We start from the raw sequence: 22,625 nt of genomic DNA, 5'->3' as shown, positions 1-22,625 counted from the left end.
TGAGATCGTGACCTGGCTGAAGCCGGACGCTTAACCGACTGCGCCACCCAGGCGCCCCTGCTCTGAAATTTAAAAAACCTAATTAAAAGCTAAAAAATAAATAAATAAATAAGTAAATAAATAAATACATAAATAAACAAACCATAAAAGTAGGGTGAACGAGACAAAAATTTGTTTGCTCACATACGTGTACTTTATTTTTTTTTTTAATGTTTTTATTTTTGAGACAGAGAGAGACAGAGCATGAATGGGGGAGGGTCAGAGAGAGGGAGACACAGAATCTGAAACAGGCTCCAGGCTCTGAGCTGTCAGCACAGAGCCCGATGCGGGGCTCGAACTCACGGACCGCGAGATCGTGACCTGAGCCGAAGTCGGCCGCCCAACCGACTGAGCCACCCAGGCGCCCCATACGTGTACTTTAAAGAGAAGTTCTAGAGATGAACTTTTATAACTTTTACTCATGTGGTTAAACATGAAGAAGGCTGGCTTCCTGTGATTCCTCAGCACATATGTGCTGTGCTAGGTCTGAGAGATTCAGGAATGGAGATCTCTGATACCCTTGTAAGATATGCTGCCTTGGGGGTCAATGTGATGACTTAACACACTCACTGTTTACTTCCTCTCTTTTGTGTAAGGTTTTTGGCCCTGGATAACTGGATAACTGTCTTCCTTTACCAGCCCCAGTCCAGACATAATGCTGGGTGACTTCACTGACCGTGTGGTGACTCTTCAACTCTATGACCTTTTATTTCCTTGGCCTTGTTTCCGGTGACCCTCCCCTCCACTGCCCCTCAGCTTCCTACCTTCATGGCCACCTTGGCCTTTAGCATCCTCTGAAACTATTTCATCCCAGCCCCTACTTTCTGACCATATCCTTGATCCTTCCCTCTCCCTTGCTTCCTGTACCTTTGGGGTTTTGCTTGCAAACAGCGCAAGTCAGCTCCCGTAACCTAAATTGTGAGAATAGTGAAATGTTAGGATGTTGGACAGCTCACAGAATCAATGGGAAGTCTAGAAAATCTGATCAGGGAGATGGGCACCAACCAAGGGAGTATGAGCCACAGAGGACACAGTGAAGTCACACATTCAGTGACACCTTGGTTGAAGTGTCAGGGCCATTGCTGAACTCTGGCTACCAGTTCTACTCCGCCTCATCACTTCCACCATGGTGGCACTCTTGATTGCACTATGATGGTGCCAATCTCTCCTAAACTTCTTTGTGTACTTTCCTCAGAGTTTAAGAGTTTGGCAAGATTATCCAATCCCCACTGTTCACTGTAGCTGCAAGGGTGTTGGGAGAGAACATATCTAGCCCCATTCAACATCCTTAGTAAGAGGAATGACCTTTTCTTCTAGAAATACTAAAGCTATGGTTGAATTGTCCCCAAATTAGAAGGGGGTTCAGATGCTACAGAGCCAAAACAAAGCCAAATGGTCACTACATTATCCTCGTGTGGCTGCCCAATACCCACATACATTATGAGCACCTGCTATGTGAATGGCTCGGCTTTAGAGGCTTGGGGCAGTGAACAACCCAGGAGAATTTCTGCTCAGGTGAAATTCTGGGGAGATGGGCAATAGATAGAATAAATAAGGATATAGTATGTCATGTGATGTCAAGTTGTATGGGAAAAAATACAGGAAAAGGAGGTGTAAACCATTAAGAGAGATTCAGTTTCAAATATGGTGGTAAGGGGAGGGACTACTAGGAAGTTGGAACTTGAACAAAGACGTAAAAGATGAAGAAGTGAGCTATCTGAATAACTGGGGAAAGGATATTTCCCAGTTCTGGATAGCAAATGAGAAGACCTTATTGTGGGGATGTGGATGCATGTGGAGGCATGCTGTATTTATGTGGGCTGCATGTAGCATCCTGAGTTACTGTAGCCACTTTGAATCCTGAGCTAGGAGAGGTGTCAGAGCTGTTTGCACTGCAGCCAGGACAGGGCAGAGAGCCTGCTCTTTTTTGGGGGCCCCATTCAAAGTTGTCAGAATTTCAACTCATCCAGTGAGTGGATGGGAACAGCTCACTTAAACATGGTATCTATTGCCTCCAAAATCCAAGGAGACCCATGCAGCATTGTGATTCTTTATTTATAATGTAGGATACAGGAGCAACATCTTAATCTTTATTTTGCAGTGCATATTCTGAAAGACCCCAGAGCACTGGGAGTCCAAAAACCTTAACCAAGTTTTCAAGTTCCTACACTTTCACTGAAGTTATTTTTGACCTTATTATATATATATATATATATATATATACACACACACACACATATATATATATATATATATTTATATATACACTTGGTATCTGCTAATATATGCTCTCTACTTCTTATCAGCATGAAGTTACCCATGTCTTGGACTAGGATGGTGTTCTGTTAGATGGTTGGACAGTCAAATTTGTGTGGACTGTGTGGTTTAGAGCCAGAAAGTTGATATGGCCCTCTGGTAGGACAGTAAAGTTTTATTGCTATATCTTCCTGGAGAAAGCTAACTGCTTATAGCAGTTTCTGTTTGTTGGCGTAGTGGAAAAATATATTGACAGATCAGTAAGTGTGTACCAGTTGCTAAGGTCTGCATTGATTTGATCCAATAAGGAGACTATATCAGAAACAGCAGATCTAAATTGGAGTTACCATTGATTAAGTTCATGATAATCCACTGTTAACTCCATATGACTCATATTTTGCATCTGCCAGCCTATAAAGTTATGTAGGGATGTAATTGGGATCTCTGCTTTGCACCTTTCAAATATTTAGTAACGATGCTACATTCCCTGATTTCCCTTGGGATGGAGTAGTGCTTTGTTTTCTGATCTTAGCACAGAGAGGAAAATAAATGGCTTCCATTTGCCCTTTCTGCATTATTAGCCCTTAGTCAATTTCCAGGGAGTCAATTAGGAAGTTTATCAGATTGCTGAAGATGTCTTTTTCACACATTCACTCTAGAAATGGGGAAACAACCATTGAGAAGGTCTGGGGTCCCTTGGACGTTCTATGAGGCTGACCTAGGTCAAAACTCGATTTTTCTTTTGACCTCCAATAGCCCCCACTCTGATGGATGCACCAGTGATGAGCCAGGTTTCTAGGAATCAGGATGAGCCAAGATACAAGATTCAATAATACCCAGTAGGTCGTGGTTTTTCCTGTCTGCCAGTGCAAATTGATCCTGATAAGTAGTTTCACGTCCCTTTGAGAAAGGCTAAGAAGAATATTCACAATATTTGTGATACTCGAGGGAGAGTTCAGGGCTTCCTTTCATTTAAAAGGTTCAGGGTTATTGAAGAGATTTAGGATTTGGAGATTGTATGAAAACAGTCTGTGGTTTCATTTTTTATGGCTTAAACAAGGCCTCTTTTTCCCCTCAGTTATACAAATTAAGTAAGATCTTAGTAGGTCGCCTGAATTTACTTTTGTTTTTGGGACCTCAGGGTCAATTAATCACCATCAGCAATCCCTGTGGGTGAGAACAATGGACCCCTCTGGTCCTGTTGCTTCCTGTAGGCACCCAGCACACTTTACCCCTGGGGTTTGGGTGCTTTCACTTGGCCTCTGCCCATCTCTGTTGAAATCAGGGACCTCAACTACAGTTGAACAAGCACTTTTTAGCCTATAGAGACCAGGCACTGAAGTATTTTCCCAAAATGCTGGTGGCTCTCCCACCATTTTATATATAAACAGTTGGGGAAGGGTGTGGCTTTTGGGAGTGTGTGTGGTTAAGGGTGAGTAGGGGGAGACAGCAGGTGGTAAATTGGTGTCAGTATTCTGTGGTCTTTGGACTACTTCATCTCCATTATGTCAAGGAAGTTCTGGCATCTCAACTTCATTTAGAGCAGATCACTGTTGAGTTTAGATTTCCATTAAATAGCTGAGCAAATTATGAGAACCACTCCAACTGCTTGAGGTAGGACACTGCATTTAGAAGTCTGGCAAGCCTCCATATCAGTGATTTCAGTCTGGTCTGAGATTATATTCCCCTGTCTTTGTTCTGGTCCCCTCAGGGCCCATTATATATATATTTCTGGTGTAAATTAGCTAAGACCTGCTATATTTTTGTATGAGTGAGCCTTCTTCTCCCAGGCTTAACTTTGTAATTGATCTTCCAGGAGATGCTGTATATCTCATTACAGATATAGAGACAATGAAGTGTGTGTGTGTGTGTGTGTGTGTGTGTGTGTGTGTGTGTGTTATAGTTGGGAGTGAGTGGTGTTAGGGATGATGAAAATGAGTTTCTTGCTTCAAAGTAGAAGCCAAAATGAAGGGATATTTGGGTCTTCAAGCAAAGAAGGACTATGCAATAGGGAAGGGAGGATAGGCTGTTTCAGCTCATAATGGGGACTTGCAGGGTTGGGGTAGTGAGGCCATTCTTAGTCATCTTACATTCTCCCATTAATATCCATTTTAATTCTCAGCTCCTTCCTGGTTCCCAGCCAATGCCCCAACTTCACCATAAAAGACTTGGTGAGGCTGTGAATGCAGCTATATTATAATTCAGCTTCTACAGAGATCTGAGTTGTTGTTTTTTTCTCCCATTTACACAGTACAGTCAGAGACTGTCACTATAACTCACTCCATCATCATTTATCTCTTCAAGCCTTTCATATTGCTTTCGGGGAGTGGAGCCTTAGTTGACCAAAGGCTTACCTTCAATTAGGATCCATCCATCCATCCATCCATCCATCCATCCATCCATCCATCCATCCACCCGACAACTATTTAACAAGTATCTATTGTTTAGTAGGTATTATTCTAAGTGTTAGGATACAGCAGAGGTTAAAAAAAAAGTAGCTGAGAAAAATCCCTGACCTCATGGAGTTCCAAGTCTAGCAGAAATTTTATTTCACATGATTACAGGTGATAATTAAGGAGTTATTTCATCATGGCAAAGTATTCATTTTCTGCTTCTCGTTCCCGAATCCCACTAAGATTTTCGTTACCATAACCCCCAGTGGGGCCCGAATATCAGTCCCAGATATCATCCAGTATTTCTTATTGCAATAGACTATTAACTTATTCTCACATATTAACTGTGACCACCTCAATTCTATTCAGAGTGATTTTTTCCAAAAGGCAAAATGCAGAAGTCATTTCCTGCGCCTACTGTCTCCTACCCCAAATTCCTTTTAAGATTTCCATTGAATTTGAGTAAAGACCAGAATCTTTTTTTTCACTCAAGTATAGGTAACTTACAGTGTTATATTAGTTTCAGGCGTGCAGTATGTACAGTGATTGAACAATTATATACATTTCCTGGTGTTCACCATGATAAGTGACTCTTAATCCCCTTCATCTATTTCACGACCCCCCCCCCAACCATGCACCTCCTTTCTGGATAACACCAGTTTGTTCTCTGTATTTAAGAGTCTGATTTATGTTTGACTCTTTTTTCTTGTTTGTTCATTTGCTATTTTGTTTCTTAAATTGCACTTATAAGTGAGCTCATATGGTATTTGTCTTTGACTTATTTCACTTAACATGATACCCTCTAGATCCATCCATGTTGTTGCAAATAGCAAGATTTCATTATTTTTTATGGCTGAGTAATATTCTATTATATATAAATATATATGTGTATGTGTGTGTGATCTATATCTATATCTATATCTATATCTATATCTATATCTATATCTATATCAATATCTATAGATATATATACACCCCACATTTTCTGTATCCATTCAGCTCTCAGTGGACACTTGGGAATCTTGAAAATGTGGCCTTTATGGTCCATCTACTACCTAAATTTGCACTTATTTCCTCTGCCTTATTTGTTCCTCCACCAAACACACACAAACACACACACACACACACACACACACACACACACACACGTACATTGTGTAAATACACATGCACACACCCCTTCAACAGATTACTTCTTTTTCATCATTCAAAAACAATTTAGACAATACTTCCTAACCTCACTCCCACTCCTGCCAACAAGATCTGGTCCCTCATTGTCCTGCCTGCCCTTCATTGCCCTTAGTTTGATTTGTAATCATGATAGTATTATGACTATCTGATGAAGGGCTTTTCCTTTGCCAGCAAGTGGCCCCCAGACAGCAGGGGTCCTGTTTGTGTTCATTTTCTGCTGTATTCCCAGTTCTCAGTGCACTGACTGGCACAGAGTAATATTTAATGGTATTTGTCTAATGAATTAATAACATCATGATACTCATTCTAATGATTGCTCATTGTCTAAGTATCAAAGTATGCACAGTACTGATACTGTAGTCAGCCGTTGGACGAGGCCCTTCAAAGGTTTTAGGGGCAATCAGGGATAGCTTCCTTGGGGAAGGGGGAAGAGTTTGAGCCAAGAAGTGAACTGAATTTGTTTCTGAATGGATGTTTGACAGTAGTGTGGATCTTTTTGTTCTGGATCCTAGTCTGTGCCTGATCAAAACTGGATGAGGTAATTGTTGGTTTGAAATCACTGTCTGGAGTGCAGGAAGTGGAAAGAGATAGCACTTTTGTGACAGCCATTGGAGACCATTGAGACATGGGTTTTCACCCCTGTAAACCTCTCTGCTTATTTATCTCCTAATGATAGTGACTGAACTTTTGGGTTTATCCCCATTTTTGTCCATTCTGGTGTCTGATAGAGATAATTTAGGCAGTTTACACACCTCAGCTTAGGTTGGGTTGGGTAATGTGTCCATGATCCTGGTTCTCTGAAGTTGTTTAGGAAAGTGAGAAAGACTTTGCAGAGGAGGAGCATAAATAGTGCTTGGAAAACTGGAATCTAACAACAGCTTTTACCATTATTCCAGCTCTATTTACCTTCCTTCTTGGCAACAAGGTTACCTCTTTTGTCACTGCTGTTTCATTTGTCCAATAAAGTCTCGATTATCCATCTTCAACAGCATGGCCTGGCTTTATCTCAGGCAATCGGTTCCATCAGACAGACTGATTAGAAGCCATTTCCTTCCCAAATTCTTTAGCCTGGTGTTCCTGTTAACTTTTACCATCAGGGTTGTAGTATCCTCTCTTCGCTCTGCCTGAATGCATGCATAAATAAAAATGGCTGCAGCTAAGCCCCCATCCTCTGCCATTTAAATCCCAATTTATCTCACTCTGGGATGCTGGCATAGAAATTTCATTTATGGTATTGGTTTGAGGAATGTCAGAAGGGACTTGCTGTTAAAAAATTCCCCTTCAATAAATACTTATGTCCCTTGCAAGGATGAGATCACAGCATTTGTCTGACCAGGGAAAGATAGGTGTCCTTTCAAAAAATTTTTTTCCTACTCCTTTTTATTTATATTGGAGACCTCAGATTTGGGTTAATCATAATCTCTGGTTTATGACACACTCTCATTATTACTGTATGTAGCCAGAGTTCATTACATAATATTTGAGTAGTGTACATTACAATGGGATGCTATTGTGAATGGTGTTTCCTTTTAATCCATTCTCCTGTTGATGGGCATTAGGCATGATGCCAAGATTTTGCTATTATGAACTGTGATGCTATGAACATTTTTGTGCATGTTTCCTGCTATACATGTCCAAGTTTCTCTTGGAGTGGCATTGTTGGACTGTCGGGGACAGAATGTTCAATTTTACAAGAAAATTACAAATTATTTTCTAAATTGACTGTATCAGTTTATGCTCCTACCAGCAACATATAGGAGATGCTCTTGTTCCATATACTCTGCAACACACAGAGGCTTCTTAATCTGTGTCTACAGAATTTGTGTAAAATGGTATTTTATTATGGTCTTTATTAGCATTTCTCTGATCACCAAAGAGAATACAGATCTTATATAGCTTTATTATTCACAGGTGTTTCCTTTTCTGTGAACTGCCTATTTATGTCTTTTGATCCTTTTTCTATGGTTCAAAGATCCTTACTGATTTTTAGTTCTTTATATATTACTGATATTAATCCCTTATCAATTATAATGTTAACAAATATTATTTTCCTATTTGCCTTTTTATTGTCTTGAAAGTTTTCATTGATATATAGGAATTCTTAATTTGGATATAGTCAAAATTTATCAACCATTTATTTTATGTAGTTTTTTTCTTTTTTTCTAAGAAGTCTTTTTTCATCCCCAGATCAGAAAGATATTTAGCTACATAAAACAGTGAAAGTTGACTTTTATCATTTAAGTTCTTCATCCAACTATAGTTAATTTTTATGTTTGGAGTGAGTTAGGAATTGAAGTTCACTTTTTTTCCCAAGTGGACACCCATATTTTCTGGCTCCATTCATTGACTGGTTCCTTATGTGTCCCATGACCTGATCTGCCACTTCTGTCATCTAGAAAATTTTCATATAACTTTAACATCTGTTTCAGGGCTTTGTATTCTATTCTGTTGGTTATTTTGTCTATCATTGCATTAGTACCACAATGTCTTAATCCCTAAGACTTAATAATTCTTGAGACCTAGTAAAAAAGTCTCTCCTCAGCAGTCTTCTTTCTCAGAGGTGTATTGGCTCTTCATTGTTCTTTATTCTTCCATGTAAATTTCAGAATCAGCTTGTTAGGGCCCATGAAAATACTGTTAGAATATTGACTAGAGTTGAATTAAATATACAGATAAATTTGGGAAGAATTTACTCTACATAATTGTACATATTTCTATTCATGAGTGTGGTATGTATCTTCATTTATTTCAGGTTTTCATAGATCAGACAGGACCTTGCATTGCAATATTTCTTTTGTCTGCTGCTATGAGTCCTCATATATTTCTGCATAGTCATCACAGGAACTATGCCCCATAATTAGACATTCCTGTATATTGTCTTAATTCAGTGTCTGCTCAATTACTCAAGGTTACTAGGTGGTTGTTGTTTTCTGACACTGAGGAGTGTGTGTATTGGAGCCATCACTGTGTCTCCATCAGGATTTTGACCGTGCTGTGAGATTCCGTGTCTGAACTTGGCAGTTAATTTTTTAAAAATGTTTATTTATTTTTGAGAGGGAGAGACAGAGAGACAGAGAGACAGAGACAGAGCATGAGTGGGGGAGGGGCAGAGAGAGAGAGAGAGGAAGACACAGAATCCGAAGGGGCTGCAGCCTCTTAGTTGTCAGCACAGAGCCCAATGTGGGGCTCAAACTCACAAACTGTAAGATCATGACCTGAGCCGAAGTCGGATGCTCAAATGACTGAGCCACCCAGGCACCCTGTGAACTTGGCAGTTAATTTAATAATGATTTCTGTAGATGTTTGCTTTCACTTCTCTTTGTGCTATTTTCTTGTAGTCTGGGTATCTTGTTCTTTGTTGTTAGATATTTCAATGAAACCACACTTTCTTCCATCTGCTACGTAATCTACATGATTAACCAGTACACTCCCCAGCAGGATTTACCCTTGTCCTTGGTTTCTCTTCTTACTGTTTTAAAGGAAGCCCCATATGAGGGAGGGGGTATCTATATGTTTTGCTTTATTTAACAAGTACATGTCCATTTAAAATGTACTTATTGAGTAGATTGCTGGAAAACATACAAAAATATTTGTCCTGGGGGAAGAGGGTGACCAGGCTGTGGGCTAAGCATAGGATCTCTGTAGTGAAAAGCAAATTCACATTAGTGGTCCTAGTACCCAAACTGATCAACTCTTAGCATTCCTGGCATTTGTCTGATTTGGGTTTGATTGTTGGCAGAGTCAAGGTGCACCCACAGATAGCCCTTGCTGTATGCTTTAGGGAAATGTGCTTTGTTCCTTGCCTGATGGGAGAACTTGGCAAGCTGTTTATCTCCTCAGTTTTCCTCCCAATAAGATGGGATTAGCAATAGCTACCTTGGAGTGTGATGTTCTGATAATTAATGGCTTCTTTAGGATTCTTTCTCTCAAGACTCCACAGACAGGAGGGAGTAGGAGCAACCCAGCCAGGCCTGTTTCCATCTGTCCTTTGACAGCTGTACTACATTCTTCTAGGCAAGAGCTGGAGGGGGGTGTATTAGCCAGGGTTAGCACCAGTAGGATGTGTACATGTGTGTGTGCATGTGTGTGTATATATGCACATACATGTGTGTATGTATATATATGTATATATAATGTGTATCTCTCTATATAGTATGTATGTATGTATGTATGTATGTATCTATCTATCTATCTATCTATCTATCTATCTATCTATCTATCTGGAGAGAGTGAGAGAGCTTGAAAGAATTGGCTCATGCAGTTATGGAGGCTGGCAAATCCAAATTCTGCAGAGTGGGTCTGCATGCTGGAGCCCCAGGAAGAGCTAATATCGCTGATCACTTCTGAAGTCCATCTGCTGGAGAATTTCCTCTTGCTTTGCGGAAGTCAGCCTTTTGTTCTACTCAGACCTTTAAGTGATTAGATGGCTCACTCAAATTATGGAAGGCAATTTACTTTACCCAAAGTCCACTGATTTAAATGTAAATATCATCCAAAAACATCCTCACAGCAACATCCAGAATCATATTTGACTAAATATCTGGCCACTGTGGTCCAGCCAACTTGACACATGAAGTTAACTGGGGGCTTTGGGAAGCTCTTTCTTGTAGCACTTCTACATCTTCTTTGATTTTAATTAGGGAAATTTTCAAACCTATGTAAACGTCAGGGAGAATTGCAATATACCTCCATGTCCATTCCACAGAGTCAGGATTCCAGAGTGGTTAAGAGCAAAGATTTGGGGCCAGATGGCCTGGGTTTAAATCCTGGATGTGTAACTTCGGGCAAGTTACTTAGTCTCTCAGTGTCTCAGTTGCCCCATTTGTGAAATGGAGGTAAATAATACCTTCCCTCACAGCATTGTAGTGAGAGTTAAATGCTGTAGTGTATGTAAAGCATAAGTTAGTGCCTATGACACATGGGTGTTTCTATCACTCGGCTCCAAAGGTTGATAAGTCCTCCCATTATGATATGATGTGTTTGCTTCCAATTTTTTAAATAAAAAGTATTTTTATTTGAAGCCTCCATTGTTTCTATCCTCAAACTCCTATACCTTTCTCCTTGTTCAAATGCAGCATTGTCCTAAACTTGGCATCTACTTTGGCATTTATTTTTTCTACATTTTAACTACATATTCACTAACAAGATATAGCAGTGTTTTCTGTTTCAAATGATAGAATGTGGTAGCATATTGGACATAATATTCTATAACTTGCTTTTTTTTCACATAGCAATATGTTTGGGGGAATCTAACAAACCTGAATAGACAGAGATTTGTTTCATTTTAACTGCTGATTGGATTCCTCTGGATGCATAGTTTACCTTCCTGTTCTTCTACTGCTAGACACTGAGGAGTTTCTAATGTTTTGTTGTAATAGGCAGCACTATGATGAACACATCCTATGGCTTCCCTTGTGCCCTGTGTGAAGGGCTGCCCTGTAGCTCATTCATGCTGGCAGATTCCCTGGGTATGGACAAAAAGCTCTCCAAGTTAGTTGTACTCTGTTTTTTACATCCTGGCAACTCTTGGTTGATGTTGCTGGAGTTTAAAGCTTTTTTTTTTTTTTTTAATGTTTATTTGTTTTTGAGAGAGATAGAGAGAGAGACAGACAGACAGCATGAGCAGGGGAGGGGCAGAGAGAGTGACACAGAATCCAAAGCAAGCTCCAGTCTCTGAACTGTCAGCACAGAGCCCGACGTGGGGCTCAAACTCACAAACCATGAGATCGTGACCTGAACCGAAGTTGGACACTCAACCGACTGAGCCACTCAGGCGCACCTGTCTTGCTGGACTTAAAATCCTTGTCTGTCAGATGGGTATAAGTGGTGCTTTGTTATAATGTACATCTCCCTATTTGCAGATGTTTGGACATCTGTTTGGGTACTCATTGGCCATTGGGTTCCAAAGCTTTATAAAAAGAGAGCCACTCTCATATTTGGGGTCTGCTATGGCAGCCTTCTCCATGTATTTGGGCCTGGTGGAGATTGGCAAAGTAGATGCCAATCCCTTGGGCCTGGTGGAATGATCAGGTCCACCTGGGGCTGCATGAGCCAGCTTCCCCGAGTCCTGCTGGCTGTTGGTAGCCTTTGTACCTTTGACAAGCTGCCTGAACTCTCAGGAGTCTGGAGCGGTTGGGTTCCCCTGATTAGTGACTGAAGTAATAATTCTAAGTGGGGCATAAGTGCCAGAGAATTAAAAATATTTCTTGTTTTTGAATAAGGTGACATGTTCTCAGGAAAGCAGGGCTATATCTGGATGAGCAGCTGTTGGCTGCCTCGTGGGCTCTCCCAGCCAGCTGATGTGCCAAGGCCTCCCCATTCTCCCAGCTCCCTGACTTCCTAGGAGCCAGTCTGCGGTAGACAATGGCTCAGGAAGGACAGCTGCCCTGCCGTTCTCCTCTATCTCCACTGCTTGTACACTTCCATTTTTTTAAGAGATCTCTATGCCCACGGTGGGGCTTAAACTCATGACCCCAAGATCAAGAGTCATATTCTCCAACTACTGCCCCAGCCAGGTGCCTCTGTATACTTCTATTTGTTAAATGAATGCGTCAGGTGCCTCTGGTTGCCCTAGAGGTCCTGAGCTGGTCTGATTCTGGGTTGCTTTGGTGGGGGAGATATAAGGAGAGGAAGGATTTCTTGTCCTTATGGGTTTGCCATTCAATTGGTGACAAGAATTGAACTAGTTGGAGGACAGTCACACTTTACTCTCAGGAGGAGTTAGGAGCAGCACCAAGATCCTAAGATACCTTATGCTAATCCTGTGAAAACACTCAAAATACTGAATTTTCATCAGTGTAATGGCTTGTCCTATTTGTACCCCTAGTATGATATAGGGTGCAGAGCATCCTATGTGCTTAGTGAATGTTTACCAGGTGAATATATAAACCAATGGAGGAAGGTCCATGGATCTTCGCCAACCATAGTTTTGAAAAGTTATTTTTGTTTCAGTATATTAAAAATTTTTAATTCCATGTTTTCAGGTATGCATAGTTTGACATAGTAGCATAGTACCTTTAAACAAAAACACAGTGACAAATATGGCTCCTTCTTCCTAGAATACGTGGCTGAGTCTGGGGGGTTGTAAGGGGAGAGAGATTTGTTTATATCCCTCCCAGGCCCAGTAAGTGTCATGATAATTTTGTGAAAAGGCCAAGTGGTTAAATAAGGATTTTGCTGAGACTTCGGAAATCGAAACATAGCAGAAGCAAGTGTAAAAAATCATTAAATTTTACATCAGTGAGGGCTGGTTTGAAAACTTTAAAAAGAGGTGCAGCCTGCATTATATAAAAACATACAACTCAAGGGAGTGTTTGTTTTTCCCAACAAGTTGAAAAGGCGATTTAGGATAAGGAGAGCAGAGACTCAATGCTTGTCAATCTCTTTAGAATCAATTGCTATCAGTACATTCAACAAATGAATGCCAGTACTGTTACTTTACCTTTCATTTCCTATTTTCTATGAAACTTTGATGGTATAGGTTGAATTGTATAAAGTTATGTGGAAGTTCTGATTCCTTGTACCCGTGAATGTGACCTTATGTAGAAACAGAGCCCTTGCAGCTGTGATCAAATTAAAATGAGATCTAATTGAGGTGGGCCTTAGTCCAATATGACTGGTGTCCTCATAAGAAAAGAGAAATTCAGACACACAGAGAGGAGAATGTCATATGATGACACAGACACAGAGGGAAGACAGTCATGTGAAGATGGAGGCAGAAATTGGGAGTCATATGGCCACAAGCCAAGGAATGCCCGAGGTTACCAGAAACTGGAAGAGGCAAGGCAGGATCTTACCCCAGAGGCTTTGGAGAGACCATGATGCTGCCGACACCTTGATTTTGGACTTCTGGTTTCCAGAACTGTGAGAGAATATATTTCTTTGTTTTAAATTTATGGTACCTTGTTACAAAAGCCCTAGCAAACTAACAGGGCTGCTCTACCTGTCATTTCAACAATCCAGCTAATTGTAAGACATACATCCCGCAGATGATAAGGGAACTTTCTGGATCACTGGAAGCTACATTCTGTGGCTGTATCTCAGACACTACTGAAGCCACATCTGTGCATTTATAATAGATGCCCTTCTGTTGCAAGGCCAGATTCCTTTAGTTCAGACTCTGTATACAAACAAACTTGAGGACCAGTGCTCATAGGACTCACTGTGTTCAGGGAAATGTGGCTGAGCAGTGTTCTAGGCTTGGGAGGAGTAAGCTTGGATGTGAAGTCAGGGGACATCCTCAAGGGTCCACATCTGTGTCTTCAATGCTCTGTCAATCTACTTCTGTGTCTTCTGTGTCTTCTGGTTCAAATGCGTTTTTTGTCTTGTTTGTAAGTTTTTAAACTGAGAAGCTCTCGCACAAAGCCTTGGAGGTTGATTGAGGTTTGCTACAGTGCCCTGTCCTATTTGTGTCATGTTTTCGTTGTGATTTTATTTCATTATTATTTTTTTATGGTTCTCTGAATCTCAACACATGTGGAGATACATGGAGTCACCACCCCAATCAAGATACACAACAATTTCATCAGAAAGCTCCTTCATGCTATTCCTTTATGGCCTCAGAATTTCCTAACCCCTGATCTGTTCTCCTTCATGATAGTTTCATAATTTCAAGACTGTCATATAAATGGAATCAGACAGTGTGTAGACTTTTGAAACTGGCTTCTTTCACTCTGAATAATGCCTTTGAGATTCATCCATGTATGTGTCAATAGTTCACTCATCTTTTTGTAGAATAGTATTTTATTGGATCAACCATAGTGTGTTTATCCATCCACCTGCTGAAGGATGTTTGGGTTTGTTTCCAATTTTTGGTGACTATGAATAGTGATTCTAAAAACTCTCATGTTCATGTTTTTGTCTGACAATTTCATTCCTCTTGGATAAACACCCAAGAGTGGGTGTCCTGGATCATATGGTAAGTATATATTTAACTTTATTAAAACAGCCAGACTTTTCCAGAATGGATGATCCATTTTGAGTTAACTTTTGTATAAGTTGTGAGGCTGAATTCAATGTTTTTTTTTTGTTTGTTTTTGGATGTGTAGTTGTTCTTACACTATTTGTAGAAAAGACTATCCTTTCTGCATGGAATTGCTTTTGCAATGTTAAAATCAATTGGCCATATTTATGTGGTTCTATTTCTAGGCTCTTTACTCTGTTTCACTCATCTACTTGTCTATCTGTTCACTAATATCATGTTGTCTTGATTACTATAGCTCTATAGTAAGTCTTAAAATTGAATAGTGATTTTTTCAACTTCTTTTTCAAAATTGTTTTAGCTATTTTAATTCCATTCCTTTCCATATACATTTTAGAAACAACTTGTCTATATTTAAAAAATCCTTCTGGGATTTTAATCAGAATTGCTTTAAATCTATAGGCCAATTTGGGGAAAATTAACATCACTGCTATGTTGAGTCTTCCCATCTGCGAACGCAGTTTATCTTTCCATTTATTTAGGTCTTTGATTTCCTGTATTAGTGTTTTGTACAGATCCTTCATAAGTTATATTAGCTTTATAATTTATTTCATTTTGGGGAGCTGTTGTAAATAGCATTATTTTTAAATTTTGTTTTTCAGTTCTACATTGCTGGCATATAGAAATACTATTGATATTTTGTGTGTTGACCTTGTATTCTCCAACTTTGATAATTTTTGATTCTAGGAATTGTTTTGTAGGTTAATTGAGGCTTTCTACATAGAAAATCTTATTGGTTGTGAATAGGTCAGTTTTATTTCTTCCTTTTATTAAAAAATTTTTTTAAATGTTTTTTTATTTTTGAGAGAGAGACAGAGACAGAGCATGATTAGGGGAGGGGTAGAGAGAGAAGGAGACCCAGAATCCAAAGCAGGATCCAGGCTCCGAGCTGTCAGCACAGAGCCTGATGCAGGGCTCAAACTCACAAATCACAAGATCATGACCTGAGCCAAAGTTGGACGCTTAATCAACTGAGCCACCCAGGCACTCCTCTTCCTTTTCAATTCATGTGCTTTAATTTTTTGTTGTTGCTATTGAGGTAAAATTGGTACATGGCATTATATTAGTTTCAGTTGTACAACATAATGATTTAATATTTTATACACTGCAAAGTAATGATCACAATTAGTTTAGTTGCCATCCATCACCATACAGTTGACCCTTTTTGTCTTTTGCCCTTTTGTCCAACCCCTAACCACCAATCTGTTCTCGGTATCTGGGAGTTTTGTTTTGTTCTTTGGATTCCACATGTAAGTGAAATCATACTGTATTTGTATTTCTCTTTCTGAGAGAATACATAGCATACATAGCATAATAACTTCAAGGTCTATACATGTTCTTGCAAATGGTAATGTTTCCTTTTTTATGGCTGAGTAGTATTCCATTGTACAAACATGCCACATCTTTATCCATTCATCCCTCAATAAGACACTTAGGTTGTTTTCCACATATTGGCTATTATAAATAATGCTGCAATGAATGGAAAGGTGTGTATATCTTCTTGAATTAGTGTTTTCATTGTCTTCAAAAAAATACCTGGAAAGCAAATAGCTGGATCATACAGTAGATCTGTTTTTGATTTTTTCAGGAACCTGCATACTGTTTTCAATAGTGGATATACCAATTTACATTCCTATCAACAGCATATGTGGGTTCCCTTTTCTCAACATTCTCTTCGATACTTGTTATCTTTTGACTTTTTGATAATAGCTATTCTTGCAAGTGTGAGGTGATATCTCATTGTGGGTTTGATTTGCATTTCCCTGATAATTAGTGATTTTGAACATCTTTTGATATGCCTGTTGCCCACCTTTATGTCTTTTTTTTGAAAAGTATTTATTTAGGAGCACCTGGGTGGGTCAGTTGGTTGACCGTCTGACTTTGGCTTAGGTCATGATCTCATGATTCGTGGTTCAAGCCCTGTGTTGGGCTCTGTGCTGACAGCTCGGAGCCTGGAGCCTGCTTCTGATTCTGTGTCTCCCTCTCTCTCTGCCCCTCCCCTGCTCATGCTGTCTCTCTCTGTCTCTCAAAAATAAATAAATGTAAATTTTTTTTTTATTTTTTTTTTTCAACGTTTATTTATTTTTGGGACAGAGAGACACAGAGCATGAACGGGGGAGGGGCAGAGAGAGAGGGAGGCACAGAATTGGAAACAGGCTCCAGGCTCTGAGCCATCAGCCCAGAGCCCGACGCGGGGCTCGAACTCACGGACCGCGAGATCGTGACCTGGCTGAAGTTGGACGCTTAACCGACTGCGCCACCCAGGCGCCCCAATGTAAATGTTTTAAAAAGAAAAGTATTTATTTATATCTTTTCCTCATTTTCAAATCAGATTGTTTTTTTGCTGTTGAGTTGAGTACTTTCTGCCTGCCTCCCTCTCTCTCTCCCTCCCTCCCTTCCTTTCATTGCTTCTTTTCTTTTAATTCCAATATAGTTAGCATACAGTATTATATTAGTTTCGGGTGTTTGAATTCTTTGTATATTTTGATTATTAACCCCTTATTAGATACATGATTTGAAGATACATTCTCTCATTCAGTAAGTTGATATTCATTTTATTGATGATTTCCTTTGCTGTGAAGAAGCTCTTTAGTTTGTTGTAGTTCCACTTATTTTTGCTTTTGTTACCTTTGCTTTTAGAGTCAGATTAAAAAAAAAAAAAAGACCAATGTCAAAGAGCTTACATCCTGTGTTTTTTTCCTAGGAGTTTTATGGTTTCATGCTTTACATTCAAATATTTTTTGAGTTTATTTCTGTGTATGATTTAAGACAGTGGTCTAGTTCCATTCTTTTGCATAGGCTGCCAAATTTTTCCAACATCATTTGTTGAAGAGACTATCCTTTCTCCATTGTGTATTCTTGGCTGATTTGTCATAAGTTTATTGTCCATATACATATTGATTTATTTCCAGGCTCTCTATTCTGTATCAATGTGTCTGTTATGTCAATACCATACAGTTTTGATTACTATAGTGTTGTAGGGTAGTTTGGAATCAGGAAGTGTGATATCACCAGCTCTTTTCCTCTTTTTCAATATTGCTTTGGCTTTTCATGTTTTTTTTTTTTTTGTGTGTGTGTGTGTGGTTTCATACAAATTTGAGAACTATTCGTTCTAGTTCTATGAAAAATGTCATTGGAATTTTGATAGGGCTTGCATTGAGTCTGTAGATTGCTTTGGGTAGTATGGACATTTTGACAATAGTAATTCTTCCTATCCATGAGCACAGACTATATTTCCATTTATTTGTGTATCTTCCATGTCTTTCATCAATGTCTTATAGTTTTCAGTGTATAAATATTTTACCTCCTTGGTTAAATTTATTCCTAGGTATTTAATTCTCTTTGATGCACTTGTAAATGGTATTCTTTTCTTAGTTTCTCTTTCTGATAGTTTGTTATTAGTGTATAGGAACATAATGGATATCTATATATTGATTTTGTGTCCTGCAACTTGACTGAATTCATTTATTAGTTCTAACAGTTTTTTTTTGTGTGGAGTCTTTAGGGTTTTCTGTATATAGTATTATGTGATCTGCAAATAGTGACAGTTTTACTTTTTCCTTTCCAACTTGGATGCGTTTTTTTTTTTTTTTTTTTTTTTTGCCTAAATGTCATGATGAAGATTTCTAATACTATGTTGAATAAAAGTGATGAGAGTGGGCATCCTTTCTTGTTCCTGATCTTAGAAGAAAAGCTTTGATATTTTTACAATTAAGTAGGATGTTAGCTATGGGTTTCTGATATATAGCTCTTATTGGTTGAGGTACCCACTTTGTTGAGTATTTTTTTTATCATAAATGGATGTTGAATTTTGTCAAATATTTTTTCTATATCTACTGAGATCATCATATGTTTGTATTCTCATTTTGTTAATGTGGTGTTTCATGATTGATTTGTAGATGTTTAACCAACCTTGCATCCTGTCCTAAATCCCCCTTGGTGTTGGGACATGGTCCTTTTAGTGTATTGTTGAATTTGGTTTCCTAATATTTTGGTGAGAATTTTTGCATCTATGCTCATCAGGTATATTGGCTTGTAATTTTCTTTTTGTTGTGGTGTTTTTGTTTGGTTTTGATATCAGGCTAATATAGGCCTTGTAAGGTGGGTTAGGATGCATTCTCATCTACTCAATTTTGGGGGGAAGAGTTTGAGAAGGATAGGTATTAAATTTTTGAATATTTGGTAGAATGCACCAGTGACCCTGTCTGGTCCTGGACTTTAATTTGTTGTGAGGTTGTTGATTATTTTTTTTTCAATCTCTTTACTAGTAGTCTGTCTATTCAGATTTTGTATTTTTTTCATGATCAGTCTTGGAAGATTGTATATTTCCAGGAATTTATCTATTTTTTTCTGTTTTTCAGTTTGTTGGCATATAATTGTGCATAGTGATCATGATACTTTGTAGTTCTGTGGTATCAGTTGTAACTTCTCTTTCACTGTGATTTTGAGTCCTCTCTATTGTGTCCTTGCACTGTGGAAGACCACATCTCTGCTTTTCCTGTCTCAGTATAGTTCTTCTATCTTTTATTTTGAAGAGAGTTATTCAGCTAGTTTTCAGTATTTTTTGGTGAGTATTTTTCAATATGTAGCTATAGATTCTGTGTTTCTGTCAGATGAGGTGAGTTCAGGGTCTTTCTATGCTGCTATCTTGGAATACATATTTTATTTTTTTTCTTACCTTATTGCACTGGCTATAACTTCTAATAAGATGTATAATAGGAATGGTGAGAGTAGAGATATTTGCCTTTTTCTTATTTTAGGAGAAAATCTTTCAGTCTTTCAATATTAAGTATAATATTAGCCGTGTGTGTGTGTGTGGGGGGGGGTTGGTACCCTTTATCAAGTTGAGGAAGTTATCTTTTATTCTTAGTTTGCTGAGGGTTTTTATCATGAATCATGCTGAATTTTGCAAAATGAGTTTTCTGCATCTTTTGATGTAGTTTTTGTTTTTTAGACTGTTAAAATAGTGTAACATATTGCTTTATTTTTAAGGATTGAATTAGTCTTGTATTTCTGAGTTATATATTACATGGTCATAATATTCTTTTTATATGTTGCTAGATTCAATTTGTTTATATTTAATATTTTCTTGAAGATCTTTTTGTGTGTGTTTTTTTAAAAAAGTTTTTATTACAATTCCAGTTAGTTAACATACAGTTTTATATTAGTTTCAGGTGTACGATATAGTGATTCAACAGTTCCATACATCTCCCAGTGCTCATCATGCCAAGTGCACTCCTTAATCCCCCTCACATATTTAACCTATCCCCTCACCTGCTCCCTGGTAACCATCAGTTTGTTCCTTATAATTAAGAAGGTTGCCCCTCTCTCTCTTTCTCTCTTTTTCCCTTTGCTTGTTTGTTTTGTTTCTAAATATCACATATGAGTGAAATCATATGGTATTGGTCTTTCTCTATTTTTGTTTATGTTATTGAGGAATATTGATCTGCAGTTTTCTGTTTTCTACTGTCTTTGATTTTTTTAGCAGGGGAATTCTGGCTTTGTAAAATAAGTAGGAAGTGTATCCTTTCTGTATTTTGGAAGAGATTGTGTAACATTGGTTTTATTTCTTCTATAAACATTTGGTAGAATTTTCCAATAAGATCATCTATGACTGAAGATTTTGGGGAGGGAAGGCTTTCAATTATGCATTAAATTTATTTAGTACTTACACTAATATTCAGGTTATTTATTTTATCTTGGTTGAATTTTGGTTTTTGTGTTTTTCTGCAAATTACTCTGCATCATCTAAGTTGCTGAATTTATGGGTGTAGAGTTGTTCATTTTATTCCCTTATTTTCCTTTTAACATCTGTGGAGTCTGTAGTGATGTCTCCTTACATGTCTGACATTGGTAATTTGTGCCCTCCTTTTTTGTTAGTCTTTCAAGAGGTTTATCAATTTTGTTGATCTTTTGAAAAAATCTGGTTTGTTTCATTTATTTTATGTGTTGTTTTTATGTTTTCAATGTCTTTGATTTCTGATGTTATCTTTATTTCCAGCCTCGTGCTTGCTTTGGGTTTAATATGTTCTTCCTTTTCTAGTCTCTTAATATGGAAGCTTAGATTATTGTTTTGAGTTCTTTCTTCTTTTTGATATATGTATTTCAGTGCTACAAATTTCTCTCTAAGCACTACTTTATTTGCATTTCACAAATTGTAAAATGTCAAATTTTTATTTTTGTTCAAAATATTTTTGAATTTTTCTTTAGACTTTCTCTTTGATCTGTGGATTATTTATAAGTGTATTCAAGTGTTTAGACATTTCCTTTTTTATTTTTCTGTTACTCAACAATTCTTGTTTTTAATTTTTTTTTTAATTATTTTTTTAACGTTTATTTATTTTTGAGACAGAGAGAGACAGAGCATGAATGGGGGAGGGTCAGAGAGAGGGAGACACAGAATCCGAAACAGGATCCAGGCTCTGAACTGTCAGCACAGAGCCCGACGTGGGGCTCGAACTCACGGACCACGAGATCATGACCTGAGCCGAAGGCAGCCGCTTAACCGACTGAGCCACCCAGGCGCCCCTGTTACTCAACAATTCTAGTTTAATTCCATTATGGCCAGAAAGCCTTTTTATGATTTAATTGTTTTAAATTTTTAAAGATTTCTTTATAATATGAGATGTGGTCTTTCTTGACGAATGTTCCATGTGTATTTGGTAATAAATTGTATTTTGTTGTTGTTTGAAGTGTTCTATAAATGCCAATAAGATCTAGTAGGTTGATGGGACTGTCTAGTTCTTCTATATCTTTTTTGATTATCTGTCTGCTGATGCTATTACTGAGAAATTTGTATTGAGCTGATCCAATGAGTTTTTTATTTTTTCTAAGTTACTGTATATTTTAGCTTAACTTTTCTACTTGTTTTTTTTATATCTTCTATTTCTTTGCTGAGACTTTTTATTTTCCCATTTGTTTTTAGAGTATTCACAATTGCTTCATAGAAGATATTTTAAATAGTCATTTTATTTTTTTATTTTTTAAATGTTTATTTTAATTTTTGAGAGAGAGTTGGGGAGAGGTAGAGAGAGGGAGACAGATGATCTGAAGTGGGCTCCGTGCTGACAGCAGAAAGCCTGATGTGGGGCTCTAACTCACAAATGTGAGATCATGACCTGAGCCAAAGTTGAATGCTTAACCTACTGAGCCAATCAGGTGCCCCTTAAAGGTCATTTTAAAGTCTTTGCTAGAACATCTCAACATCTTCTCTTAAAAAAATTTTTTTTAATGTTACTTATTTTTGAGAGAGAGGGAGACAGAATGCAAGTGGGGGAGGGGCAAAGAGAGAGGGAAACAAATAATCTGAAGCAGGCTCCAGGCTCTGAACTGTCAGCACAGAGCCAGACACAGGACTCAAACTCATGAACTGTGAGATCATAACCTGAGCCAAAGTCAGATGATTAACCGACTGAGCCACCCAGGCACCCCAATATCTCCTCTTGATGTTAATGTCTTTTTTTTTAAATATGAGTTGAGATTTTCCTGGTTCTTATTCTGAGAATTTTTCGATTTTATCTTGGGCATTTTGAATATTATGCTATGAAACTCTTGATCTCTTTGGATACTAATATTTTTGTTTTAGCAGGTTAGGTTAAGGCCACAAGTTCTAGCATGTTGCCTATGGACTGTTTCTAAAATCAGTTCAGTTTTCAAAGTACTTGCAGTGCTCTTTTGATATGTCCCATTTGTGTGTCACCCAGTGACCAGTCTAGAATCTGGATGGTAACTTGTCTTTAAATTTTGTTTTCACAGGTTTTTTTTTT

General features: G+C 38.2%; 1 protein-coding gene across 5 annotated transcripts in view; it reads left to right on the top strand.

Annotated features, from left to right (window-relative positions):
* The window catches only part of GRID1 (glutamate ionotropic receptor delta type subunit 1), a 703,600-nt gene that overhangs the window by 339,121 nt on the left and 341,854 nt on the right, over positions 1-22,625 (top strand). The window lies entirely within an intron of this gene.

Source organism: Puma concolor, chromosome D2, assembly GCF_028749965.1.
Source record: "Puma concolor isolate L17-30 chromosome D2, mPumCon1.1.hap2, whole genome shotgun sequence".
Taxonomy (NCBI): domain Eukaryota; kingdom Metazoa; phylum Chordata; class Mammalia; order Carnivora; family Felidae; genus Puma; species Puma concolor.
Note: the sequence above shows the minus strand (reverse complement) of the source record. Positions and strands in the feature narration are given on the sequence as shown.